The following is a 20,404-nucleotide window of genomic DNA, read 5'->3' as shown; positions in this document are numbered from 1 at the left end:
GTTCCAAAAACCCTAAATCAGCCTATAAACGACATTAGACCCTAAAGAGACCAATTATCTTATTTTTTACCCATATCTCTCTAGAAATAAATCACTCTTTCTCAAAGATAGAAAACCCTAGCCCCAAGTTTCAAAATCAAATGTCAAGAAATCCATCCAAAAACTCTGTGAACCTTCAAGGTTTCCTTTCTCAGGTATGCATAGTGTTCATTCATAGATTCCTTTCGTCCATGAAGCTCAAGAATCAAGTTTTAAATTATTTATTATCAATATTATGATGTGGGTTGATTATGTTTATGTGATTGTTGTTTCATGGTTCCCAAGTTGGAATATCAATGTGTTTTTATGGAATTACGTTAGTATATAAGTTTAAATCAATGAATTAAGTGGTTTATGAGGTGTTAATTGATGATTATACCTATGCCCTAAGTGGTACATGTAAGGTGTTTGATAAAATGCCTAGAAGACTAGAAATCATGTAATATAGTTCAAATGTGACTTAAGTGATGGATTTATGTTTTACCCTTATGTTCAATTGACTCCCGCGCTATTGATGTGCAATGTAGATGTTTGTTGAAATGCTCATGATGCTAGAATGTGGAATTATGATGTTGATTATATGCATTCCTTCTATGTACAAGATTATGATAACCATGTACTTCATGAAATCCCTAACTTATTGTATTATGAATTGTTGATATTGGTCATGTGTTCAAGAAATGTCAAGTCTTGTCAATTTTATGCTATCGAGTCCTAGGTGTACTTGTAACCAACAATTTAATTGTATGCCTAGAGCCAGTGTCATGTTTTCATGATATCCTCAGTCAAGCCATGTTCAGTAGAATTTAGTCAGTCATGTGACTCAGGAAAACTCAGTAATCCCAGTAATCTCAGAAAGCATAGTAATTCAGTAATCTCTATAATATTCCATTAGTCAACAGAACTCAATGAACTAAGTCCAGTTCAGTTTAGTTAATCATGTTCAGTGTCTATTTAGATGGGAGTAGGATTTAGCACCGAGTGAACCCAAGGATGAGGACTTTCACTAACAATTGAGGGTGTGATCCTTAGAAGCAATCCTTGCTTTCCAGAACTATGTAGCCAACATAGGTTGAGACATCAACACTGATAGATGAGGGTTGATGAGGTGGATAGAAACTGTAAGATAAGGGTCCCACTATTTTCTTTTAGGGACACTATCAGATGAGGTTCACCCACAGATTGTCCTTACCAGTGGCGCAGTATTGACACCCTTCTAATTGGGGTTACAAATTGGACCCCAACTCATCTATAATAGCTTATTAGGGGCATGTCGGTTAGATGAATTCTCCCATAATTTCAATTACAGAATCAGGACTGTCAGATACAGTCACTCAGTCTCAATAATAGAACTCAGATAGTTCTTCAGATACAATCACTCAGTACAGTATGAAACTCAGCTAGTTCTATCATATTTTAGGACTATCAAACATAGTCACCTAGTTAATAGTATATTAATTATATAAAATTTATATTACTAATATTCAGGTTTTAGGACTGTCGGATACAGTCAATCAGACCAGTTCTTCATAATCAGAACTTTCAAAAATAGTTATTTCTTTATAAGTAGTACGACATTAGTTCCTCAACACTCAATAGACTTAGTCATTCAGCATCCCAGTATTAGTACTCAAATTTTAGAAAATCCATGTTATCAAAATTCATGAGTTAGTGTTATCACGATTTGAGTTACAGTTATGTATTCATGCATGTATTCTCACATTCATGTTATTCAGTCAGTTAGTATTATTCATGCATATGAACCATTGCATTCAGCCTATCTTACTTGCATACCAGTACATTCAACATACTGACATATTACCATAGGTTTAGAAGCATGAGATCTTGAGCATCCTTAGTAGATCAGACATTCAGCAGCAAGACTAGAAGTGAGTCCTCATCCTTTGAAGATAGCATGATTATTTTATTACATTATTATTTTAGTAGTTCGGAGTTAGGAGACATGTCCCATCAACTCCACAGATTTTAGATAGTTTAGAGGCTTTCAGACTACAGCATGTTTCAGACAGTTTATTTTAGTTTTGGGTATTATTATACCCCATTACAGACATTGTTTTATATTCAGTACTAGTTTAGTTTTGAACCTTATGTCCTTATAGTTTATATTCCATATATTACAGTATTTTTTTTAGTTCTTAGTTACAAATATCAGTCATGGGCTAGCTTGTGGTCCTTCGGGATCATGAGCACTGTGTAATGTTTTGGGTACCAGATTTGGGGCGTTACAAACTTGGTATCAAAGCCTAAGGTTCAATAGTGTCCTAGGAAGTCTGGAAAGCCGCATCTAGTAGAGTCTTGTACATGGGTGTGTTGTGCACCGTACTTATGTGTAGAAGGATATGAGATGTTTTAGGAATAGTTTCCCTTCTTCCAATATTCATGTCGTACCAGTGAGCATAATATCTAATTAATTTCTAGTCTAATCCGCTTTTTTCTCTCACTTACAGAATATGCCTTCCAAAGGGGCTAGTGAAAGGAGAATCGGTAATCAGTCAGCACCTCAGCCCGTTCAGGCAGATCCCCTGGTCGAACATATTTCCCATGCAGAATTCAAGACTGCATTTCCTATTCTATCCAATTCAATCATATCTCAGAGTGAACGACCAACTGTTATTTTGACCAACCCAGTGGCCAATTCAGTTGCAGCTAGAATTAGGGACTTCACCCGAATGAATCCTTCATTATTCTCGATTCTAAGTTCAAAGAGGATCCATTGGAGTTCCTCGACCAGGTTTAAAAAGTCACAGATATCAAGGGAGTGACTTCCAGTGAGAGTGCTAAATTAGCCGCGTATTAGCTATATGATATAGCCTATATGTGGTTTAAGCAGTGGAAAGTTAACAGGGGCACAGATATAGGGCCCATAGAATATGAGGAGTTTGCTACGACCTTCTTAGATAGATTCTTTCCCCTAGAGTAGGAAGTATCTACAGTGTTAGAGTTCATCAATCTCAGACAAGGTAGCATGAGTGTAAAAGAACACTCCCTCAAGTTAACCCAGTTAGCCAGGTATGCTTCCCATGTAGTAGCAGACAGTAGATCTAGAATGAGTAAGTTTGTGTTTGGGGTTTAGGTAGAGTGGTTAAGCAGTGTAGGACTGTGATATTGATTAAGGAAATGAACATATCTAGACTTATGGTCCATGCTCAACAGACTGAAGAGTAGAAACTTAAGAAGGAGGAGAGAGAGAATAAGAGAGCCAGAATAGGTAGTTATAGTTTTTCTCAGCCAGGGTCACAGGGTGGTAACTGTTCTCAGCATGGTCAAAAGTTTTCAATTCCATCTCGTTCCTCAACTAGTGGTTCAGTTCCTAAGTTCAGAAGTGGTAGCAAAGATAGGGCGCCAAGCTTTAAATATTATAATAATACAAACATTATTTGCACTCATCCGCCATGCGAAGAAAGTGGTAAGTATCATAAGGGTGTTTGTAGAGTCCGCAGTAATGTGTGTTTGGAATGTGGAGAGTCAGGTCACAAGGTCTGAGACTGTCCTAAACCCGATCTGCAAAGTCAGCATGATTGTCCTTCAGCTCAGTCTGGTCCCTCGAATCAGCAGGGTGCCAATTCCAGTGCTATCAGTGGGAAACACATAAACAAACTCTATGCATTTTAGTCTCGACAAGATCAAAAAGTTCTCCTGGTGTAGTCACTGGTTTGTTACAATTTTTCCACTTACATGTTTATGCATCTTCAAATTTAGGAGCTTCTCTTTTTTTTGAAACCTTAAGGTCAGACCAAATATTAACATGACCTTTCCAGTCTCCACCCAGTGAGTCAGTCTAACACAACCCAACAGGTATACAGGAGTTGTCCGGTTATGATATCTCATAAAGTCAGGCCTTCAGGATTCTGGTAGTGGTGCCAGTATATGTAAAATTTAGTAAGAGAAGATAATTCCTGACCCATTCCTAACTCAGTGCAAAGTTTGGTACTTTAACCACCATGATACTTATGCATGCTTTACATTTCAGTTCCATGAACACAGTTTACATTCACACACTTCCTTAGGATCGTGTGTATTTCAAGTTCCTAGTATGAGTAATCCCAGTTCAATCCGTGTTATGAATCATATTCCATGAGTACAAAAATTTCAGACTCAGGTCATGCAGCTCATGACTCATACACTCATGTCCTGTCTTACAGTATGTTCAGCCCACATGATTCATGCTCCACTCCTAATGATCAGTAAAACTCAGACCATGTCATGTATACCCTCAGTTTAGATCCCTTGGTGAATCTATTGGGATGATGTTCTATCCCTCGAGTTTCGGTTACGGAGTCAGTTCAGTAATCTATATTTAGTAAAGGACTCAGGTAGTCCTAAAGGACCATGGCTTTTAGTTATTAGTTAATTAGCCATCAGAATTCAGTACTTCAGTACCAGTCTAAACCTTAGTTATTAGAAACCAGCATTCATCCCTAGTTACAATCTTAGTTGCGTTTACAGTCTTTATTATCATCATAGCTATAATCTCAGCCCCAGTTATACTCCAGCCAGATTTGAAACTCAATTCACTTTCAGGATTACCTGACCATAGCATATGACCAATAGTTACTCAGTTAGTAGTATTTCAGCACCTCAGATTACAGAGAGTTTCCAAATCATGTTATACGCCTGTTCTTGCATCCTTAAGATAATACAACTTTCACTTATTTATGCTCAGCTATCTCATGTTACCCAGTCAGTCCTTACCTTTTAAGCATGATAGTCTATAGTTTAAGTCCAGCTATCTAAACTAAGTACCATTCAGTATTACATGCCTAGTACTCAGCCATGGGTCAGTCAGCAGATCAGATGAGTTAGTCAGTAGGAATTAGGCTGAATAGCCAGTACTTCAGTCCAGCAGTCAGACAAATAAGTTCATGTATTTTCCCATTCATCCATCTAGTTACACTATCCGAAGTCTCATGAATATGACCATTCTAAGATGGGCCAATCATGTAGTAGCATGTGTAGCTCAGTCCATGTTTCATGTCTCAGTCTCAGATTCCAGATATACAGTCACAATTCAGTTCATAGGTGCCTTGTGCATCGCCTCAGTTTTCCTCTACATCTCAATCAAGTCAACATTTCTTCGAGGGACATATTGTCCTAAGGGGGAGATACACTATAACTCTCAAACTTCTATGACCTAGACATTCTATTTTCCTCTTCACATAATGAATCCAGTTTGGAGTAGTGGGTACCCATAGGTTAACCTTCTAGCTTTAATCTCGATCGTAAGCTATGTACTTAATGGCTCAGCTCAGCTCACGATGCTCAATTCATGACACACATTACAGACTCAGTCATGTTCTCATATTTCCATTCATGCATGTTCAGAAAGGATCTTGAGTTTGAGATTAGTGATTATATTTATTTAAAGATTACTCCCATGAAGGGAGTGAAGAGATTCAGAAAGAAGGGAAAGCTCATTCCCCAATGTGCCAGTCCCTTCAAAATTCTCAGTTATTTTGGAAAAGTAGCTTATAAGCTTGAATTGCCTTCACATCTTGCCTCAGTTCATCTAGTGTTCTATGTCTCCTTGCTTAAAAAAGTCCATAGGTGACCCAACAATTATAGTCCTTATAGAGGACATAGATATTCAGAACAACCTCTCTTTCGAAGATATTCCAGTTGAAATCCTTAACTATCAGACTCATAGACTGAGAAACAAGAGGTCCCTCTAGTCAAAGTTCTTTGGAAGAATTAGTCCGTTGAGGGAGCTACTTGGGAAGCACAAATAGATATACGAACCAAGTATCCTCACCTTTTCTTCGCTAATTCAAACTCAGCCCAAGGTAACAACTTTCCTTAAGCTTATTCAGTCTCAAGTTCAAATTTTAGTTATTAACTTGGTATTCAGTTCCATGCTCAGTTTTTATTTCAAATTTGGTATCTTTACCATTACATGTTCAGTCGTATTTTCATGAGTCTATTTAGTCATGTATTCACGCATATGATATGCGTGATTAACTTATTAGTACTCCCAGCCACGTATTCATGTTTCCATTAAGCCATGCATTCACGCATCAGATATACAAGTTTAGTATACTCACCTCATCAATGATCCCAGTCATGCATTCATAAATCAGTTACTTATGCATCAGATATGAATGCTCAAAATAAATCTCAGTAAAGTAGTAATGTCAATCATGTACTCATGTTTTAGTTGTTCATGTTTTGTAGATACTTCAATTTATCATTTCTCCCATCTTAGTCAGTTTTATTCGAGGACAAATGTTCCCTAGGGGGAGATATGCAATACCTTGTACTTCTACCTACCTTAAATTCATCCTGAAAATGTCAAAAACATGCTTTAAAGATGAATACACTTTTATATATGTGAAATTTTCAATATTTTTACTTTTTATTATGTAGGAAATTCAATAATCTTTCTATCGATACCAAATTTACCCAAATCCGACACCCAAGCATAGAGTTAGAGCCTTTTTAGTGAGACAGTGTATCACGTATCACCTGAGCCATCAACGCGTCACGGAGCATGCCAAGATGACAATCGTCAAAATCCAGTGAGCCTCTATGATTATGGAACGTCGCACCAAGGCTCAAATTTAGAATTGTCACTTTTCCAGTAAATCTCCATGATGTCTCCGCGTTGCACCAAACTTCCAGGTTGCAAACTAAGGTGGTAACGCGATTTCTACCGTGTCGCACCATAAACCAGTTTCCCAATTGTCTAGTTTTGAGTGAGCTAGAACGATTTCACCGTGTCGCACCAGTATTTAAAATTGGGATTTTTCAGGTTCTGTCATTTAATTTCAGGGGCTGTTTGGTAAATTCCAAAAATCGCAAATCAGCCTATACACGACATTAAACCCTAAAAAGACCTATTATCTTATTGTTTACCCACATCTCTCAAGAAATAAATCACTCTCTCTCAAAGATAGAAAACCCGAGCCCCAAGTTTTAAAAACAAATATCAAGAAATCCATCCAAGAACTCCAAGAACCTTTAAGGTTTTCTTTCTCAGGTATGCATAGTGTTCATTCATGGATTTTTTTCGTACATGAAGCCCAAGATTCAAGTTTTAAATCATGTATTATGAATATTATGTTGTGGGTTGATTATGCTTATGTGATGTTGTTGTATGGTTCCCAATTTTGAATCTCAATGTGTTTTTATGAAATTACGTTAGTATGAGAGTTTAAATCCATGAATTGAGTGGTTTATGAGGTGTTAGTTAATAATTATACCTATTCCCTAAGTGGTACATGTAAGGTGTTTGATAAAATGCCTAGAAGACTAGAAATCATGTAATATAGTTCAAATGTGACTTAAGTGATGGATTCATGTTTTACCCTTATTTTCAAATGACTCCCATGCTATTGATGTGCAATATAGACATTTGTTGAAATTCTCATGATGCTAGAATATGGAATTATGACATTAATTATATGCATTCCTTCCATGTAAACGATTATGATAACCATGTACTTCATGAAATCCCCAACTTATTGTATTATGAATTGTTGATATTGGTCATGTGTTCAAGAAGTGTCAAGTCTTGTCAATTTCATGCTATTGAGTCCTGGGGGTACTTGTACCCAACAATTTAATTGTATGCCTAGAGCCAGTGTCATGTTTTCACGATATCCTCAGTCAAGCCATGTTCAGTAGAATTCAGTCTATCATATGACTCAGGAAAACTTAGTAAACTTAATAGTCCCAGTAATCTCAGAAAGCTCAATAATTCAGTAATCTCTATAGTATTCCATCAATCAACGGAACTCAATGAACTCAGTCCAGTTCAGTTCAGTTAATCATGATCAATGTCTATTCAGATGGGAGTAGGATTTAGCATTGACTGAACCCTAGGATAAGGACACACACTGGCAGTTGAGGGTGTAATTCATAGAAGCAATCCTTGTATTCTACAACTATGTAGCCAACATAGGTTGAGACATCAACACTGACAAATGAGGGTTGATGAGGTGGATAAACACTGTCAGATGAGGGTCCCATCATTCTTTTCTGGGGACACTATCAGATGAGGGTCACCCACATCTTATCCTTACCAGTGGCACGGTATTGACACCCTTCCAATTAGGGTTACATATTGGACCTCAACTCAGCTATAATAGCTTATTAGGGGCATGTCGATTAGATGAATTCTCCCATAATTTCAATTTCAGAATCAGGACTATCAGAGGCAGTCACTCAGTCTCAGTAACAGAACTCAGATAGTTATTCAGATACCAGGACTGTCAGATACAGTCACTCAGTACAGTATGAAACTCAGCTAGTTCCATCAGATTTCAGGATTGTCCCAGTTAATAGTATATTAATAATAAGAAATTTATGTTACCAATATTCGGATTTTAGGACTGTCAGATATAGTCAATCAGACCATATTTTCATAATCAGAACTGGCAGAAACAATCATTCCTTTATAAGTAATACGACATTAGTTCCTCAGCATTCAATAGACTTAGTCATTCAGTATCCTAGAATTAGTACTCAGAAATCAAAAAATCCATATTATCAGAATTCATGAGTTAGTGTTATCACGATCTCAGTTACAGTTACGTATTCATGCATGTATTCTCACGTTCATATTATTCAATCAGTTAGTATTGTTCATGCATATGAACCATTGCATTCAGCCTACCTCACTTTCATGCCAGTACATTCAACGTACTGACGCATTTGCGCTATGGTGTTTTATATCATAGGTTTAGAAGCGCGAGCTCCTGAGCATCCTTAGTAGATCAAACGTTCAGTAACCAGACTAGCAGTGACTCCTCATCATTCAAGGATAGCATGATTATTTTATTACTTTATTATTTTAGTAGTTCGGAGTTAGTTGGGGACATGTCCCATCAACTCCATAGATTTCAAACAGTTTAGATACTTTCAGATTACAGTATGTTTCAGATAATTTATTTCAGTATTGGGTATTGTTATACTCTATTATAGAAATTGGTTTATAGTCAGTACTAGTTTAGTTTTGAACCTTATGGCCTTACAGCTTATATTCTATATATTTACAGTATTTTATTCAGTGCTCAGTTACAGATATCAGTCATGGGTTAGCTTGTGGTCCTTTGGGGTCATGAGCACCATGTAATGTTTTGGGTACTAGATTTAAGGTATTACCACCACTTCTCATAAATTAGTCACGAAGAAGGTCGTGGATGACTTCATTCAAAATCACATTGCTTGTCTGCTCAAAGTTCCCGAGTCTATCATTACAAATAATGGTGCCAACCTCAACAGTGATTTGATGAAAACAACATGTGAGAAGTTTAAGATCAAGCATCGAAATTCCACAGCATATAGACCACAAAATAATGGAGCTCTAGAAGCTGCAAATAAGAACAAAAAGAGGATTCTACAAAAGATGATTAAAAATAGTCGGAACTAGCATGAGAATTTACCTTTTGCATTATTAGGGTATCGCACTAAAATTAGAACATCCACAAGATCTACACCTTATTTTCTGTCTTACAGCAGTGAAGCAGTGATACCTGCTAAGGTAGAAATACCATCTTTGAGAATCATCTAAGAAGAAGAATTGAACAATGCTGAATTGAGGGAAGACGAATAAATGCAGCTTGTCATGGTTGGTTTTATCAGAACAGAATGGCTAAAGCTTTCAACAAGAAGTTAAGCCAAGAAAAATCACACTTGGGCAATTGGTTTTGAAGCGAATTTTTCCACATCAAGATGTGGCAAAGGGAAAATCCTTGCCAAATTTGCAAGGCCCTTTTGTGTTTCATCGAGTCTTGACATGAGGAGAGCTCATACTTGTAGAAATTGATGACATAATCTGGTCCAAGCCCATCAATTCAGATGTTGTTCTGAGATATTATGTTTAATATTTATTTCATTCCCTATTACATTGTAATTGAAACTACGTTTGACTTGATTCTCATTTAATAGGGATACGTATGCACTTCTATGGAGTTCAATCGCATCAAAATAAAATTCTCTTTTCCCTTCTCTATAAGCATTGTAACTGGAGCAGAATTTTTGAGAGGACCTAAAAAATTCTATATGGGAATGACATTGACATAATTATGAACTGGGGCAGAATTTTTGAGAAGACCTCAAAAATTCTTATAAACGGTCTTTTGCGATCTTTGCAACAAGACAATGCTATACTGGGGCAGAAATTTTTGAGTGATCCTAAAAAATTTCTCGATAAGAGAATAAGTTCTTATGAGATGTCGTATTGTCTCGATACATGGCACAATCAATAATTCAACAACATTTTATTTTATTTTATTCTTAACAAGTTTAACTTATCACTTTCAAAAGATAACTATTTGCAAACGTGATTTTAAAATCATTTATTTTCTGTCTACCCGAGTGAAGACCCAGATGAGGCTCATCATCAGACGGCGATATTGAGAAGAATACAAGGCAAAGGCACAAATTTACCTCACCATTTTTACAAACTCTCAATTTTTGTTTGAGTGTGGCAGGAATCACGCCAAGATAGCTCGAATGATTACCATCATAAGAGGCCCAATAGTCGATTCCACATTGCATCGAGAAGCCTGATAGCTGATCCCACATTGCATTGAAAAGCTTAAAAGTTGATCCCACATTGCATCGAGAGGCCAGAAAACCAATCCCTCATTGCATAGAGATGCCCATCAATCGATCACACATTACATCAAAAGCCCGATAGCCGATCCCACATTTCATCAAGAAGCTCGACGGCTGATCCCACTTGGCATCGAGAAGCCTGACAGACGATCTCATATTGCATCGAGATACCCAACAGCTAATCCCATATTGCATGGAAAAGCCTGGCAGCCGATCCCATATTGCATGGAGAAACCCAACAGCTGATCCAACAATACAATAAAAATACATCAACAACAACAACAAACCCAGTGTATTTCCACATAGTGGGGCCTGGAGAGGGTAATATGTATGCATTCTATACCACTTCCTCCAGAGAAGTAGAAAGGTTGTTTCCGATAGATCTCTGACTCAAGACAAGGAATAATAATCAAATTCATAATAAAGCATGGAACAAGATGACATGACATAAATACGACACCTATAAGGATTAGTATACAAAGACTAGTAAAAAAGTTCGTAGTAAAGAATGAAACAAGGTGGCATAACAAGAATAATAAACCTACCAAGTAAAGCCCTACCCTAACGACACAAAATGACACTAGCCTTCTAACTTAATTCGCATCCTCCAGATCTTCCTATCTAGGGTCATGTCCTCAGTGAGCTGTAATAGCTTTAAGTTCCGCCTAATCACCTCTCTCCAGTATTTCTTTAGCCTACCGCTACCCCGTCTGAAACCATCCAAAGCTAGCCTCTCACACCTATGAACTGGGGCATCCATGCCCCTCCTCATCACGTTCCTGAACCATGTCAATTGGACTTCCTGCATCTTGTCCTCCATTGAAGTCACTCCAACCTTCTCCCAAATAGACTAATTTTGAACTCTATCACCCCTAGTAAGCCCACACATCCAATTCAACATTCGCATTTTTGCCACTTTTAATTTTTGAATGTGGGGGTTATTTACTGGCCAACACTCCACTCCATACAACATAGCTGGACAGACTGCCACCCTGAAGAATTTTACTTTAAGCTTTGGGGGTACCGTCTTATCACACAACACCCCTGAGGTGAGCTTCTACTTCATCCATCCCGCCCCAGTATGGTGGGAGACATCCTCGTCAATATTACCATTCCCCTAAATCATGGACCCGAGATACTTAAAATTATCCCTCTTACACACCACCTGGGAGTCCAACCTTACCACCACCTTGCTCTCCTACCTCAAGTCATTAAACTTCCATTCCAAATATTTTGTCTTGCTCCTACTCAATCTGAACCCTTTAGACTCAAGGGTCTGTCTCCACACCTCTAATTTATCATTCACACACTCCCGCGTCTTATCAATTAAAACTACATCATCTGCAAAAATCATATACCATGGTACCTCTCCTTGAATACGCTGCGAATATGCTGCATCAGCATATCATCACCAAAGCAAATAAAAATGGGCTAAGAGTAGATCCCTGCTGCAACCCTGTTAAGATAGGGAAATGCTCTGAATCTCCTCCCGCCGTCCTCAACTGGGTCTTAGCTCCATCATACATGTCCTTGATTGCTCTGGTATATGCCACCGAGACCCCTCTCACCTCCAAGCATCTCCAAAGAACCTCCCTAAAGAGCTGGTCGTGCGTCTTCTCCAAGTCGATAAATACTATGTGCAATCCTTTTTTATTTTCCTATAATGTTCCACCAGTCTCCACACCAAGTGAATAACCTTTGTCATCAAGCACCTGGGCATAAATCCAAACTGGTTCTCCAAAATATATACGATCCTCCTCAACCTCAACTCGACCACTCTCTCCCAAATCTTCGTAGTGTGACTCAATAACTTAATATAGTTATTGTAACTCTGAATGTCACTTTTGTTCTTATAAAGAGGGATCATAGTACTCCATCTCCAAGCCTTGGGCATTTTTGCTGCCTTATAAATACCGTTAAATAATTCAGTCAACCACCTTAGACCAGCCTCTCTAGAAAACTTTCAAAAATCCACAGGAATCTCATCAGGCCCCATCGCCTTTCCCCTTTGCATCTTGCGAACAACCTCTCTGACCTTCTCCATCTTAAAATGTCTATAATAACTAAAATCACGATACTCCTCTGAGTGCTCCAGCTCCCCTAACTCAATAACTCTATTCCCTTCATCAAACAATACAACAAATATGCTTTCTTTATTCTCATATTTACTTTATGTTTATCAATTGCTTATTGTTTACATGCCCTAAACTTGGTTATCTAGTATACTATAAAGTACGCAGGAAATGAAAGAAGGAGTGACAAATAGGAATAATTTTTGCTCCTATTTTTAGAATATCACCTTATTTATCCATCTGTCACATAAACTCAATTTGAAACGCACTTACCTTTAATTTTCACACCTCTCCTTACACCATTGTTTCATTCTATTCATTCCCATCTAATCGACCCATGATATCGTTGTCAATGTCCCTACCCTTTATCAATAACAATCTTTAGTAATATTATTCGTTCCTAAATCTAGAACTACAAACGGCCCGATTCTCATAAAACTAGAGATATATAGGTGACTTAAGAACAAAGTCTAGCCACAATATTTTGAAAACACCTTCTATTGCATCGATTTCAACAAACCATTCTCTCGGTCGGACAAAATTGGCTACTACGTCAACTTTCGTTGCTCGACAATTCTTTTATCATTTCTAAGCAACGAATAGGCAACTGTTGACACCCAATTCTAACCTCCCGATGATCCTTTTAGGTTGTTATTTATCAAACTTATTACTTTTAAATATTAATATTTTAGTATCGAATAATATTTTGACGTGTCATATCCATATTTTAAAAATATACATATTATTTTATTACTATTTAATTATCATCTTTTACAATTTATTAATTTTTACATAATTTGTAGACATAATCTGTTGTTCACACCTGTAATTTGTAAACACCTAGTTGTTGCATTAAAGATGATATTTTGCAATTTATAGGCATATAGTTTATTATTTTCATTAATATTAAAATAATATTTTACGTGTTATTAGTCTTTTTACATGATTTATTGATATTAATAATTTTTATTTATTTATTTATTATTATTATTATTATTATTGTTGTTGTTGTTGTTGTTAAAATGACAGCCAATTTCATTTAATTTCCCTACATATTTGGTTTTTTAGCCACTTTTGATGTCAATTTTAACCACATTTAACTCAATCAAAAATCCTCAATTCATCTTTTACACATCCTAAAGTTTAAATCTAATTTTTAGTCTCAGCCATTGACCAGAGTTGATCTAATGGATGAGATCAATCCTCACTCATTCCTTTTATACAAAAATTACTTAAGCCCTAATCCATTCCCTCATTTTTCATTCGTCTCCCCCTCTACATTTGCTCTCTCTACACTTTCTCCCCCTCTCTATCAATAGCTATGGTTGTTGCTAGCCATTTTACCACTAGCGAGCCCCTTTCCTCAGCCGAAAGGCTAGCACCACCTACCACAGGTGAAATACCAACTCCATCCCACATCACTACTCTCTCTCATCTTTCTTTCTCTCTCTAAAAGAATGGTGTTGTCGTCATCGGTGGCCGGTCACATTGCATCTTCCTTCTCTTCATTAATATCATCATCATCTCCCCTCTCATCACCACAACACAATAATAATACCTCCCACCGCTGCTTCACCACCAACAGACGCAAGCTTTCTCACCACCTCTCCACTGGATGCATCCACCGCTGCTGTTTCTCAGTCAGCAAAACAACCAACATTAAGCCGACCAGCCACCAGCCAGTAGGAGAAGCCCAACCTGACAACAGATCATTTTTTTGCCCTTGATTTTGATTGAACTTCACTGAAAAATCATTTAAAAGTGGATGACGGATTCATAAATTTGTCCCAGGTTTGGTTTTATTTTAAGTTTTCCCTAAATCCTCTTATACTCTTTTTATTTTAATTCAAAATAATATATTAGGTAATTTTTTCTCTTCGATTTTCCTTAATTTTAGGCACTTCCTAAGGCAAAAAAGAGAATAAATAGGAAGGTGGAGTTATGTATATGAATTATAGGGAATAAAAATTATAAAAATGAAATATTTGTAATTAGTTTTGAGATTGGGGATATTTTATAATAATAGAAAGTAAAGTTGTAGTTTTAAGTAATTTAGGGAACAAACACTAACATCATTCCAACACATCCACTTTTCCCCTTAAAATGACTCAATTTCAGCTGACTAACCCACCATTCTAGCAAATCAACCCAGCCCATGAACCCTTAAACCCATTTCCTTTCTCCTCTACAAAATGATACAACAATAACATAAGCATGATTACAACAAAATCAACGTACAAGCAACAATAGCAACACGTACAATGGCCCATCAACACCTCGTACCCGATATCAATCAAACGAACCACTAAATCACGAAAATATCTCTCACGATCTTATCTCTGAAATCCTCAGATCTCAAGGTTCGATTGTTGACTTTGGCTTAGAGGAATTCATTTTTTATTGGCAAAATCTAATCTAAGTCAGGGGCCATAAATTCAAATCCAGATTTTGGGGGATATGTTTTCCTCCCACTGGTATTTTCCTTCAACTTTCTTAGCCAATCACTCATACCTCACTAAAATGACTAATTTTTAAATTCAAACCAATATTTTTGGCTATAAGTACATGAGGTTGATGACCAATTTTTCCAGGGAGGCAAAGAGGATTATTTGGGGAAACATTGGGAATTCGGGAGAATTTCTCTAATCCCCAGTAAACAAAGAATTCGAGAAGAAACTCTATCAAAAGAATTAATTCCGATGAAATTTGAAATCCGGCGAGTCAGAATTGAAACTCCGGTGGAAACAATGTAAATTTTGGTGGAATTTCGGTCGTTTAAACCTCGTTTGTCCTAGTTTCTATTTTAAAACAGGTGAAAGTTTCACCCTTTCTTGTAATTTTTTTCTGTGTTTGATGTTATAACAGAGTTTCAAAACTATTTCTTTGATAGATTCTAAGTATGGTTTCACGATTTAAAATTTTAAACAGGCTTTACTATGGCTTTTTATGTTTACTTCTAGCGTTAAAGTTGAGAAATTTTTAAACGTCTCTTCTAATTTTTTAATTGATTTTAATGTGTAAAATATTTGTATTTTCTTCTTAATCTTCGTATGTTGTGATCAGTGGTTATAAAGATGAATTCAATATATCGTTTTAATTTAAATTTTTGGACAAATTCATTACCTAGGATTAGTCATGTTTAAATTCGATGCGGTGATATGACTGAGAATTTTCACTACTTCTTTTTATTTCTATTGGTACCTATATGTGTGTTAATATTTTACCCTTGAAAACATGAGGGAAGTAGGTGTAAAAACCTTCCCAGGACATTAATAAAAATGAAATCACATTGTTATACCTCTCAATTGGACACTACCCCTTTTTGAAGCTGCAATCAAAGTTAAAGGCCACCTTGTTTGCCTATTAGAACATCGTATCTATAGGTTATGTTCATGTTTTACTACTGTACTATATGTAAAATTCTTAAATTTGCCTAAATTTATTAGTTTGGTATGGTAAAAATCATTTTCTTGTTTTCTATGCGTGAACGTCCTCATTGAGTCCCTAGGACTCCCATCTCTCGCCTTCCGTTAGGTAAAGCCAACCTCCATTGAGTCAAATCATCATTAAAATCCAAAAAATGGACTGATATATGCAGGACATGAGTTTCACAAGCTATTATATGCTTTTATGCAATTGGTATACACTAGAATAGATGCAACTATACACTATCTTATACGTACATGAAAAATGGAAGTACACATGCTGATTTATACACTGATATATACGTTATATACATGATGGTGTATCAAATAATGTAGGGAATAAAGCTGTGACATACAACTGATATACTAGATAATGGACCCAAAGTCCATAAAAATACAGCCCAAGTCTGGACAAGATCAAAAATACTCCAAAGACCAATCCAAACTCGTCTTTAATTATTTATTTCATTTGAAATTTATTTGTGATATCTATGATTCTAACTTTAACTAATTTATGATGAATTCCCTTAAGATGTTGCTATTTATTCTTTTATCTTCGTTTCTTTTCCTTTACTTATTTGGATTTTTGCATTTAATTTATCTTGTTTTAAAAAAATAAAATAATAATAAAGTAAAAATGGACATTATACTAATCTACTTGAAAATTTATCGTCTCATGTTAAAACGTTACTCTTTTCTCTAATATGTCAATTAATCTAATTTAAGCTAAAGGGAATCTTTCTTAAACATAAAAAGCAATAGGTTTTCTCTAATTGGTTTCTTTTTCTAAAAAAAATGGATTTTCTTTTAAAAAGAACTACAAAGTTTTGATTCAAAATAAAGTAGGGTAGAAAATAAAAGTAAAATAAAGTTTTGATTAAATTTTCACTTTCAAATCATTTCTTCTTTGCTAAGGATGAACTATTTAGATTTAAATGAAATAATAATATTTTAAAAATAAATAAGAAATAAACAAATAAAATGATATTTTGAGTTAAAGTTAATATTTTTATACAAAATTGACCTTTTTTTGCAAAGTTAACCATTTTTAAGTTAGTCAAAAAGTATTTGGTAAACCATTTTTAAACGGACGTTCTTCGGTGATTTAAAAACCTTCTTAGGACGTTAATTGAACCATTATCCATTTGCTTTAGTTTTAACGGTTAATTTCTATTTTTGAACTTTTGAAACTATTTTGAGTTTTTCCAATTTTTCTATAAAAATCAAGTGGCAGGCTTTAAATTTTGTTAAATTATTTTAATTTTTTCTTGAAGTTTTTTTGAAATAGTTTTAAAAAGGTCAAACCCATTTTCTCTTAAATAAAATTCGTAAAAGGATAAAATAGAAATGACAACTATGCTGGAGATTTAACTAGGTTCTAACTAAATATTTAAACTAACTTCTTTGACTAACTATTCAGATTGTAATATTTAAGTTGTTTGCTTGCTTGTGTGCTTAAAGCTTTCCAAGATATAAACTATTGTATTTCATGACATATTTACTCCTTGAATATTTAAACTATTTGGGGTTTCGCAGTAGTTGCTACCCCTATTTATCAATCTCAAATGAAGTATTGAAAATAAGACAGTGTATTGGTACATTAGGCATCCGATGACTATTTGTACTTCCTAACTCAAGTTTTTCACTTGGGATCCTGGTCAAAGACCACAATAGACATCTAGAATTGAGCAAAAACAAAACCCTTATGGGATGAGCCTAGGACGACCCAATACCCGCGGGGGTACTGGACCCTTTAGAAAACCTATCCTGCGTCGATTGACCATGAGTCAATCACAGATGAATCATATTTATGTGTTGAAGGAGTATATGTTAATTAAAATCTAATCCATTATCCTTTGGGGGTAGAGGAATGCTTATTTTGTTTGTTTCTACATAGGAATGGCTCAATCAGTCCCTTTCAGAAAGCTCAAAATGGTTACCAAACCCCCTGACTACCTTAAATTTTGGTGGACTCACATGGGTGTGGAAGATAAAAAGATTGTTAGAACGCATATCAGGTACTTACCTTCGCTTATAGAAATGGATTCTTGGCCTAAAATATTCCACATGCTAATGGAATTTTGGTATGATGACAACATGGTGTTCCACTTTGGGGGAGTTGAATTGACTCCCACTATCGAAGAAGTACTAAATTGTTGTGAAAGCATAGACGTGTGTATCAAAAGGAGGAGTGCACCTGACAATAGTATTTTAGTTCCAGTCATATGAAATCGTCAGAAGATTAAGGATGCCTTTTTGATTGAAGATGATACCTGGCTGGGGAAACTTGGCAGGAAAAATATTCCTTTTTGCAAGTTATACCACAGGTTTGGAAGGTTTAGTGCTTTTGAAAATTCAAGCATAAATTTGTATCTGAGTCAAAATAGAAGGATAAAAGGGCATTTGCTTTCGCGGTGAGTTTACTTGGAACCATGGTGTTCCCACAAGGAGAAATAGCACCATTCATCCAATTGTCATTATTGAGACCCATGCCCTTTTCTATGGAGTGGATACAAAACCACTAAAGTATTCCACACCTTATATCCTATGATCATTGCTGAAATATATCGGGCTTCAAGAAATTGTAAAAATAGGCACCATTTCTTTCAAGGATGCGATCTTATCTTTCAATAGTGGATGAAGATAAATTTGCTATAAAATACTAGAGTGGAGAAGACAGACCATCTAACAACGGTAGATCTTTTATCATCACATAGAATTTGTTTGTCCTTGCAAATGTTTAAGAGGGAAAAATCTCTAGAATTTTGGTTTAAGGCTTTTGGGGAATTAGGAGATGACAATGTCCAGTGGTCAATCAAGTATCTTTATCTAGGAAAGTACATTATTCGAGGAAACAAACGGTCTTTTTTAGTGATTCCAAGCCTCAGGGCAACCCGTCCTTATATTTCTAACAGAGTTCTTAGACAATTTGAAATAGCAAGAAACACTGCAAACTAAGCCTATGGCTATATTTATCACCGAGTATAAAGAAGGAAAGACCCCACTCAAGGACTTTATGGTATGGTAATAAAAGAGAAGAAAGACTAGGGAAATCTCTTTCCATATCGGGTATGAATCCGAGGATAGTGATACTTACAAAGAATGGTTGAAGGAGAATCTTGCTAGAACATTAGTCCCAAGTCTGAATGTGCCCACACAAATTATCGATGTAGAATTGGAACATCATATTCGGCTCTAAAACCTTCAGGATCAATTTCAAATAAGTGATATTGCACACCAGGAAGAACATATGGAGGATGCCTCAACCATACACCAATTGAGGAAAGAACTAAAGTGAGCCAAGCAGGAGGTGGATGATGATTGGCAATGTTTGATTGATTTTGATGATTACAAAGTTTCCCAGATTGATAGCATAAGAAGAATAGACTATGAGAGTGGAGCACAGTTATACGAGAGTCACTTGATCACCAATATGTATCGCATGTAGAAAGAGGTGGATAAAGAAAAGAAGACCGATGAGGGACCATCTGAATGCTAGTATTTTGTATTTCTATCCCTTACATGGGACTATTTTTCTCTCATGTTATTTTCCCTTACCCAAAAAAAAACTGTATCCCTTCTTCGATACTTTGTAGGTATTTATGCCCTTTTTTATATTTATGAAAATTTTAGGGATTATGGATTGGTTTTACAAAGAATATACTTCTTTCAAATCCGTTTGGCCAAATCTTGGTTCAAAAGGTTCACCCAATTAAGACACGCGCTAATTTTCATATTGTTGTGTAATAAGTATTTTATGCGATATAACTTCTATGTGTGCTTATGTGTGTCATTTGAATCAAATGTAAATTGATCTACCCTTCAACAAAGTTTTAGAGACCTTTTAGGTAAAAATAAAGCCTATAATCCAAAGTCCGACCAAAATATTCTAGGTCTCCAAGTCTCCCAAAAAAGTCCTCAACCATTCTTCAGTAACTTTCCTTTTAAATGCATTCTTATTTTTCAAGAAAATCGGTCATGGATTCAAGAATCGCTCAAATAAAAATACGGATAATGAAGTTAGTCCAAATGGAGGAAGTGTTAAAATTAAATACCAAGATAGTGATTAAGAAGATTGATAAGGCCGACGAGGAAATTGCTAAAGTCAAAAAATTGATCGCCCAAGTGAAGAAGAATTCTAAGAACTCAATTGTAGTCTATGAGAAAGAAAGCATGGTACCAACCCCAATTTTAAATACAAGATAAGACTACTGGGCTAAGCTCGAAGGGGAGGCTATTTGGACAATTAGAATCAGCTAGGAAAATGAAAAAATCATCCTTAGATCTCTC

Source organism: Capsicum annuum, chromosome 8, assembly GCF_002878395.1.
Source record: "Capsicum annuum cultivar UCD-10X-F1 chromosome 8, UCD10Xv1.1, whole genome shotgun sequence".
Lineage (NCBI taxonomy): Eukaryota > Viridiplantae > Streptophyta > Magnoliopsida > Solanales > Solanaceae > Capsicum > Capsicum annuum.
The sequence above is the reverse complement of the archived record's forward strand: the minus strand, read 5'-3'. Positions refer to the sequence as shown.